Below are 9628 nucleotides of genomic sequence, written 5' to 3' on the forward strand. Positions count from 1 at the left end.
GAGTACTCAACCAACCAAGCTAGCTCCTTTGCATCTTGAATTGAGCTACAAAAGTCAGTCCCACAATCCATACTCTTTATTATATATACTCTTTATTAAGGAGCTTGATAAAATAATGAGATCTCAACATTTCTACATGTCACACACTAGATCACTTCAAAAACAAGGTGAAAGTTCGTGAAAGTTCGCTATGGATTACATAAGGCTATTGAGAGGAATTTAAAAATAGGAAAAATTACCAAAATACCCCTCAAGTTTGTGAATTTTTTAAAAATGCCCGTGTACTTTTATTTTTTTTTAAAAGACCCTTGTGCTATTTTTTAACAAGGAATTACTCCAATTTTCCCAAAGAGAATAGACAAAAGAATAAACACACATTTAGAACGTTGTTAGCCAGGCGTACTCACACACATACTATAAATATTACCCTTTTTTCCATGTTTTTTATTATCATGAGATGCATATTGGGAAGTTCAAAATATTTCAAGGGAAAACTAGAAATTTGAGTCCAAACTTGAGGAGTATTTTTAGAATTTTTCAAATATTTAGATATTTTGGGAATTTAGTCCAAACTTGTGGAGTATTTTGAGAAATTTTCAGATATAGAGATATTTTGGGAATTTTCAGAGAGTGCTCGACTATAAGTGGCCTAGCAAGGAAGATTCGCAAATGGTTGCAAAAGACCTTAAAAATAGGATTCTTCAAGAATGAGGTATTGTTAGGAGGGAAGGTGATGAAAAGTCAAGCGCCGCTTGTGTGCAAAAAAATTGTTAGATTCTATTACTTCAAGCGAGTCTAGAAGGCGAAGAACTGTGGGTGTTTGAGAATGCTCTCTCTAGAGGCTAGCTTCATGGAGATTGTATAAGAAAGTAGGGAAATGATTATTTCCATTGGTAAAAGGACTCCAGGGAGTGGAATAGAGGCATCAATGCCATGCTACCACAGTGGGCTAACCTGACCATGGGTAATGGTTCGCCTCTAGATGGGGACAAGTAGCTTATTGATGTATTGCAAGATCCATCAAGACCCGACACAAGATTAAGGTTTCTTTGTAAATATCTTTCGGAAGAATTTAATACATACACTCACAAGTGTGAGCTTGGCCAAAAAAAAGGTGCATTGTTCACATAAATGTTTCAAAGATGATTGAATATGAGGGTATAAAATTTTCACAAGTGCCTTTACTACGATAGTTTAAATGCCCAAAATATCAACATCAAGTGGTAAGTGTAATTTTAAATTGTGCACTAGAAAAATTTCCATACCATATTGATATGCATTCGGTCTTTTCCTTTTTGATGACACGGAGGTTGATATGCATAATGAAGGGGTTGGAAAAAACTTCCTATTAACCAAAATAAAAAAAGGAACTAGTATGACATGCATGTTGTTGCAACCAAGAAAATCATGGCCATTGGGTCATACACATACACATATTTGTAGGTGTGTGTGTGTACAAGGTGTACAAGCGAGAAGGGTGTGCTTTAGTCTATGTAATCACTCCAGGAAGATGAAAATTCTCTGTTTCTTTCTTATTAGATCTTGAGATCAAGACATGTCACGTAGATCTTTGGTTGGATTGTTCTTATGACAACAAAAATTATCTTCTTCTTCTTCCTCTCTCCCTCCCTCCCTCCCTCCCTTCTTGTTTTCCACTCTCCCTCGATCATGCACACAAGCACACACATACACACACACACCCACATACAGTTTTGAGCACAATACTTGTCTAGTAGATCTTTGGGACCCCTCTCGATGAATAAGAAAAGGAAACTATAATAGTCTTTGAGTGTAGCAGATTTATTATCACAGTTCCCTCTCAAATACCAGTTCTTAAGTTCAAGACTTGTCAAATAGAGCTCTAAGGTCTCTTGATGTGTTCCTACGACATTAAAACTTCTCTCTCTCTCTCTCTCTCTCTCTCTCTCTCTCTCTCTCTCTCTCTACATTGCACAATGCCTGGAAGCATTGAGAGCTTAGCTCTTTAAGATGAAGTATCAAAACCCCTCTCTGTCTCTCTCTTTCTCTCTAACTTCAAGTCTTAACCAAATGGATCTTTGAAGTTTATTGAAAATATTTTTTTGGTGGTTCTAAATTCTCTCTCTCTCTCTCTCTCTCTCTCTCTCTCTCTCTCTCTCTCTCTCTCTCTTCCCCCCTCCCCTCCATCAAATCTTGAGATCAAGACTTGTCGAGTAGATATTTTATATATGTTTGGATTATTGTTATGACTACAGAAATTAACTTCTTTTTTCTCATTCCCTCTCTCTTTGTCTCTTTCCCTCTATTTCTTGTGTGCTCCTCTCTCTCTCTCTCTCTCTCTCTCACACACACACACACACACACACACACACATACACACAAAATTTTGAGTACTTGAGTAGTAGATATTTGGGATGTCTCTTAGTGATCAAGAAGAGAAAACTATAATAATATTTGAGTGTGGTAGATCAGCTATCATAGTTCTCTCTTCAATATTACGTGTTAAGTTTGACTTGTCAGATAGAGTTTTGAGATCTTTTGATGTGTTCCAATGACATAAAAACCTCTCTCTCTCTCTCTCTATCTATATATATATATATATATCTCACTCTATCTAGCTTCAAGTCTTGTCCAAGTGGATCCTTGAAGTCTATTGGAATTCATTTTTTGTGTGGGAGTTCCCTCTCTCTCTCTCTCTCTCTCTCTCTCTCTCTCTCTCTCTCTCTCACACACACACACACACACACACACACACACACTTACTTAAGTACTTATATAGCCGTTTTTTCAGCTCTTTGTAATTACCACAGTGAGTTACCTCACCCTACCAAAATCACCCAAACACTGTGGCTATCCTTACCATTTCACTGTACATAGGCATGCGTGAGTCACGGGACTTTTCCCATATCTTCTTAAAAAACCCTCAATTAGCTAGTCATTGGGCTAGTTGAGCCAAAAAAAAATATATATATATAAAATATAAGTATATTATGACCCATGCGTATGTAAATATTTCTTTATATATAGGGCCTAAATAAAATATTTTTTCATAATTATTTTGGTATTTATTTAAATATTTTTACCTAGGTGTGTGTTATTTATGCTCTGTACATTGCCTCACCATTACCACAATTTTTCTTACCATTTTTCATACTCTTTATTCCATATAGAAATATTTTCATGTAAGCTTCTCTTATATTTGGTGTAACTCCACCCCAACAAAAATCCAAAAAAAAACTGGTTTTATTTATGTGTATATTTTTTCACTATTGTGATTTTTCCCTTCCTACATCTATTTTATTTTTTTTCTAAAAAATTAAAACACCAAAAATATTTATCTTTTTATGGTAGCCTCATAATGAGAGAGATTTATTTTGACCCCTTTATATTTTTTTCCACTTATATTATTTATATTTGACATGTACATATTTTTTAGACCCCTCAATATTTGATTTTCTTAGTTGTACTATTCACTTATATCCTAATCTCAACAATATCTTCAATTATAGACCTACCAAATAAGGTCAAGGGTAGGTGGCATGCATACATGCACTATGGAGGGCTCACTCTTGGAGGTATTCAAAAGAATCATCCAAAGAAGGACCCCACAAGGACCTTGCAGTGGAAAAAAACGGTCGATTTTGCTGAATTTTTAAAGTTCACTTGCTCTCCGAATTTGAAAAGGTGATACAAACAAACGTTGTAGCTCGTGGGCTGAACTTTTGCCTCAAATTTTTTCATATTTTTTTGAGCTACGAGCTGTGAGCTATGATTTTTTTAGTGGACCCCAGTTTTCCCATGCTATGCAGCCACACTCTCTCTTCCACTTTATCATTTTCCTCTTTCACACACACTTCTCCACTCATCATCCCCTCCTCTCTGCACCCTACTCACCTTCTCCTCAACCTTGAAGAATAAGAGAAACCATGGTGAACTCATACCTCCCACACACAATTTCATTCCAAAATTGACCACCTAGTCTCATTTTTCCTCCTCCAAATTACCCATATCTATAAAAAAAACCACAAAATTCAGCCTCTTCTCTTAAAAGACAGCATCATGGTGGTTGATTACTCAGCTTCAATTACCTTGTCTCTCAAGGAAGGTCAAGAGTGGAGAAAAAATGTACCGTCAAAGCTAGTGGACCGTCAACAAGCGTCAAAATTGGCCCTACTCAAGACACTTGGAGCATCAACCTTGTAAGAAATCCACCTTTTCTTACCTCTTAAGAGTTTTTTCTTCCTTATTTGTATCCTACATGGATACTCCCATTGTAAATATCCAATTCCATTTGTAAATTAATACTAACTCTACTAACACTAACCCACTATGAAAAGTCCTATCACCTCCATTTCTCTCCTCTCTCTTTCCCCACCAACTTCTTGATAATTCCAAGCAAAAGAAATTAGATAAATTGCTGAAAATCTAACCCAACCATGGTTAGAGGAGTAACCCTAGCCTTCAAAATTGCTATAAAAGGAGGGTGTAGCTAGCATAAAAGAGGAGAGCCATAAGCAAGAGCACTATGCTATAGCTTGAGAAGCCAAGCTCAACCTCTCTAGAAGGAGCTCTTGAGTGGAAGCTCATTGTCTTATGCATGTGCATGTGTTGTAATAGGGGATTAGCAAGGGAACTCTATGCCATTGTAAGAGAGAGAGTGATCATTCAATTGAGAGTAGGAAATCTATCATTTCTCCTACTAGTGTAAGCCCAACATTCGCTGAATCAAGGAGGGTGGATTTGGACTAAGCTTGGATACTTTGTCTCCCTTCCAACGTGAAGTAATGGACAACAATGATGCGTAAGTGTCTTGGTGTTTTTTTGTTAAGTTCTTGATAGCTTGTCTCTGGTGTTGTCATCAATCTAGCCATAAATCCCACATACTGTAAGAGGGCGACAGGGTGGAGAGGACTCCCCTGGCCTTAAGACAGTGATTGGGGTGGCTTTTCTTGTGATGTGTTGTGGTGAAATTTACGCAAGCTATGTTGAACAAGTACTAATCTCACTTTGATTTGTCATGACAGATTTGTAAGAAGGTATTAATACAACAAGCACCCCCTCCCCCTTTCTCTCTCTTTCTTAAATATATAGTTGTGTTTGCTTGATCATTGCCGATACGTTTCAAAGCAGCTCGAGCACTCTCTCTCTCTCTCTCTCTCTCTCTCTCTCTCTCTCTCTCTCTCTCTCTCTCTCTCTCTCTCGTGTTTTAGGGTGTGAGAGTATTCCATTGGTGTTAGGGTTAGTGTAAATTCCTTGCTTGTTTGTGGGTTGCTCTAACGATTCTCCTCTTTTGCGTCCTAGTTCGCTCTTAAACTAGGTGATGCCCCTTGTGTAGTTGGGATTTGGCTGTAAGTTTGTTGTTTTGGTTTGTGTTGTGTTGTGCCCCAACCCCATTGAGCAGCACGGGAGCCTTGAAGGGTGTCTAGAGGCCACTCTTCTTGTTGCCCGCCCCGGACCGCCTCAAATTGGTGCCCCCACTGAGGACGGCTTGTGTATTTTTGTGTAGAATCAACCTTTAGCATAGTCAAGTAGTTTGCATGAATCACGAAGATTTGTATGATCCCTTCATTCCCATTGCAAGGCAAAAGGTACACATAATTGTTAGTACTAAGTTGCAATTTCAACGTGTCATTCGTAGAATTTTAGGTCCTTTTTGGTTGGCCGAGATAAACGCTTCAGTAAATCCTTTTATTTTGCCTCTCATTAGGTACGACCTTAGTTTGGACGTCTATATTTTTGTTTTGTTTTAAGCATTAGGACATGCATAGGCCATGGATAATGGCCCAGGAATAGAGGTTTTTCCCTTTCATTTTACTCCACACATTAGAATAAACGTTGCAATTAGTAGAAAGATCCATTTTCAACAACGAATGGTGTTCATGTTTGGTGCCCAAAGAGCAGGAGAAATTCTTGCATCACCAAACCCTGTCATTCTACCTCTCATCAACTACCACACTTCTTTTGATGTACATGTGTTCATTTTATTTTAAAATGAAGTGCAGCCCGGCAAAATAGTGTGTATGTTTGTTTTTTCTTTGTCCAAGTTGTTACAAGAAACAAAAAAACGATCATTTGTTCTAACTGGGAATGTGTGTGCAGTGAAAGTTCAATCCTTAGAGATCTAGCTCTATTACCAATTGAGTTGCAGGAGCAAGTAGTAAGGCGTCTCCCTCATAACAAGAGGGTGGTGAAGTTAAGACGGAAGTTCCTACGCGTGGATTCCATTTTCCTCTTGTTGCTGGGCACTAAGGAAGACCGCGCATTCATCCAACTAGTGTGTGCCCTAAGATTGGTAAATAGAGTGAAATTTGGCGTTTGGCGAGTGCATTTCACCATTGAGGAAGACTCTTCAGGAAACTTGCGGCCAGAGTTCATGCTTCATAGACTCACATTTGGTGAATTTTTCCCTCATTTGCGTCTTATTAATAGTCTTCCTTTCGCTTTCAACAAAGGAGATAGGGAGCTATTCAGAGCTTGTCTTAATAAAGAGAGAATAGAGAAGATTGCAAATTTGTATAAATTCTCATCCTTCTCTACTTTCTATGACACTTTGTTCATAGAGACATTGTAAATCTCTTTATGCTTTTGAATGATTTAACCATAATCCTAAGGAGTTTTTGTCCAGGAATTTTGTAGCACAAGTGGAGTCTTTAAATCTTGCAAACTTGATTGGACTTGATGAGGATGTTCTTTATGAAATTGTGAGAAAGTTGCCTCACTCTGACTGTGTGGAACTCGAAGGAAAGGAGCTCCTAGTCAATTGCTACTTTCTCACGGCCTTCGACGAGCATGAAGATCTAGTTTTTATACAAACCGCTTGTGCATTGGGAATTGTAGAGCAAGTGCAATTTATCACTTGGGACGTGGTTGCTCTTTTGGATCCAGAAAATGAAGTTCTAGAGATTTCTGTTTATCGCCTTAGCTTTGAAGAATTTCAACCCTTCTTAGAGCTCATCAATAGTCTACCCTTTTGTTTTGATCAAACAAATCGAGACCTTATTGAAGCTTGGATAGCTGAAGAAGAAAACCTAGAGTGGTATTTTCTCACTTCTTCATTTGCAGGCGAGTGGTTCTAAATCTCTATTGTATCCCTTATTGTAACTCGTGTTGTAATCTTTCATAATAATGGAGAGCCAACGCCAAATGTCTGGATATCCTCTTTTCTTTGGAGAGCCTCGAGAGGATGCAGAATTATTTTTAGCAAATTTCAAGATGTCTTGCCGTATCAAGAGGATAGTAACCGATCAAGAACGTGTAGAAATGTTTGAGGTGGTCCTTAGGAAAGATGCTAGTACTTGGTTTGACTCTTTGCCTGAGGAAGTTAAGGGGAATTACACAGAAGTTTTGAATCGTTTTAAGAGATACTTCTTTGATCCCCAAAACACTCAAAAACTATGGCAAGACATTGTTTCTCATAAGCAAAAAGACTTAGATGACTACTACTTGTACAAGCAAGAGTTTCTACGTCTTTGGGCTCTATGGATACGAAATGTTGCTAACCCTGGTGATGGTGCAGAATTTCTAAAGAAGGAGAGGTTCATAGCCGGACTCTTTCCTGACCTTAAGGTAAAAGTTGAGGCGGGTGCACCTGCTACCTTTGATGCAGCTGAAACTAGGGCTGCTGAGAAATATAGGAAACTCAAGTGCTTAAGGGGAGAGGTTCCAATAGAAGGTCTTAGACCCAAAGGTAAGTCACAAGCATCAACATCGAGGGAGCTTCCTGAGGTAACGGCGGAAGTAATTGAGAAGTTAAACGAATCTTTAAGCAGCTTGTCAATTCACCTTGCACAAGCTGTAGGTCCAAAGGGACAAGCAAAGAAGTCTGAAGAGCGAGATCCATGACCTAGGAGAGTCTTGCAATGTTGGAATTGCGGAGAGTCTGGACATGGGATGTATAATTGTCCTTGGCCCCGTGGGGAGCCAGGGAGACCTAACTTGAATTACCCAGTGATGAATGCAGGTGAAGGAACTGGTCAACAACCAAGGCTTCTACAAAGGCCAAATGGACCAAGACCACCTCCACAAGGGGTAGAAGGAGTTCCACCTTTGCCAGATCCAAATGTGCATGTGGTAGAGGTGACAAATTCAAATGAGGTTGACATGGAAGCCAATGGCAATAAGCGTGGCCGAGGGAAAGGTAAAGAGAAAGAAGGAGTCACATCACAGAGTGACCATGGACAAGGCAAAAAGGCAAAGGAGACCAAGGAAACCAAGAGGACTCGACGTCGTATCAACCTCCAAGACTTCCCTCTTGGACATGGTATGGCTCCGTACAACTTGTTGGAAGACATGAGAGGTAAGGGTCCTGATATTTCATGGCCTCAATTTCTTGCATTATGTCCACAAGTAAGGAGGGATTTAACAAGGGCAGTTAGCACTAGGAGAAAGGTAAAAGAGAGTGTGCCTGTTGTAAAAATTGCACAAGCTAAAATGAATGAGGACATTACACCGGTGCTAGACTGTTACATCAAAGGAAGATTGGTTAGGAAAGGTCTAGTGGATGAGGGTGCACAAATTTGCATCATGACAGAGGGACTCATGCAAAGACTAGGCATTCACATCCATGAGACACCTGAAATCAAAGTCAAGATGGCAAACAATAGCAAGGCTAGGTGTGTAGGCATTTGTAAAAATGTCTTTGTAGAGGCCTTTGGCATTAAGAAAGCGGTGGATTTTTATGTTATGTCGACCAAGGGAAGTGGTTATCCATTTATCCTAGGAAGACCATGGCTAATGAAAATGCGAGCTTTGCAGGATTGGGAGAGTGGGAAATTAATTTGCAGGAATGACAATCATAAGAAGGTTGTCTTTGACATGAAGGAGCAGCGCCAAGAGGAGCTCCATGAAGAATCATCTCAAAGTGAGACGGAAGAAGGTTGGACCGATAGCACTTCAGAAGAAGAAAGTAGCGGCAGCATTACTGAAGAGGAGTCTTCCATCGAAGTCATGGGGGTAAGGTTTAAGCCAAGCAACCAAGAGACCTCTTGTCAAGGCTTGGAGGAGGTAGGTCCTCAAGAGAACGAAGGTGTTCAAGATGAAGGGATGTTGGAAGGTATGCTATCAACAACACTTACAAAGGATGAAAGAGAGGAGTTCAAATGTGTGCTAAGAAAGTTTCCTAGGCTTTTTGCTAAAGAATACACCGATGTGCATGGAGTAGATGCTGTTCAACACAAAATTGAGTTGAAGCCAGAGGCCACACCTAAGGCTCAGAAGCTACGAAGGCTAGGAGTCATCAAGGAGTAGGCTTTACACAAGGAGGTAAGAAAGCTTCTAGCAGCAGGTTTCATTTATCCAGTGGAGAATTCAGAGTGGGTCTCTCCCGTTGTTGTCACTCCTAAGAAAAACGGAAAGTGGAGGGTGTGTGTGGATTACCGTCCACTCAATGAGGCAACAAAAAGAGATCACTTTTCCCTCCCATTTCAGGATGAGATACTAAATGAGGTAGCTGGTCATGAGAAGTACACTGTGTGTGATGGCTACTCAGGTTACTTTCAAATAGGGATTGCATTGGAGGATCAATTGAAAACAACCTTTATCACTCCTTGGGGTTGTTATGCTTTTAGAGTCATGCCATTTGGTCTGACAAATGCTCCTGCAACATTCCAACGTTTCATGAACATGGTGTTTCAAGCATTCTTTGGAAAGT

This window comes from Adiantum capillus-veneris, chromosome 2 (genome assembly GCF_014529385.1).
Source record: "Adiantum capillus-veneris isolate H3 chromosome 2, ASM1452938v2, whole genome shotgun sequence".
Taxonomy (NCBI): Eukaryota; Viridiplantae; Streptophyta; class Polypodiopsida; order Polypodiales; family Pteridaceae; genus Adiantum; species Adiantum capillus-veneris.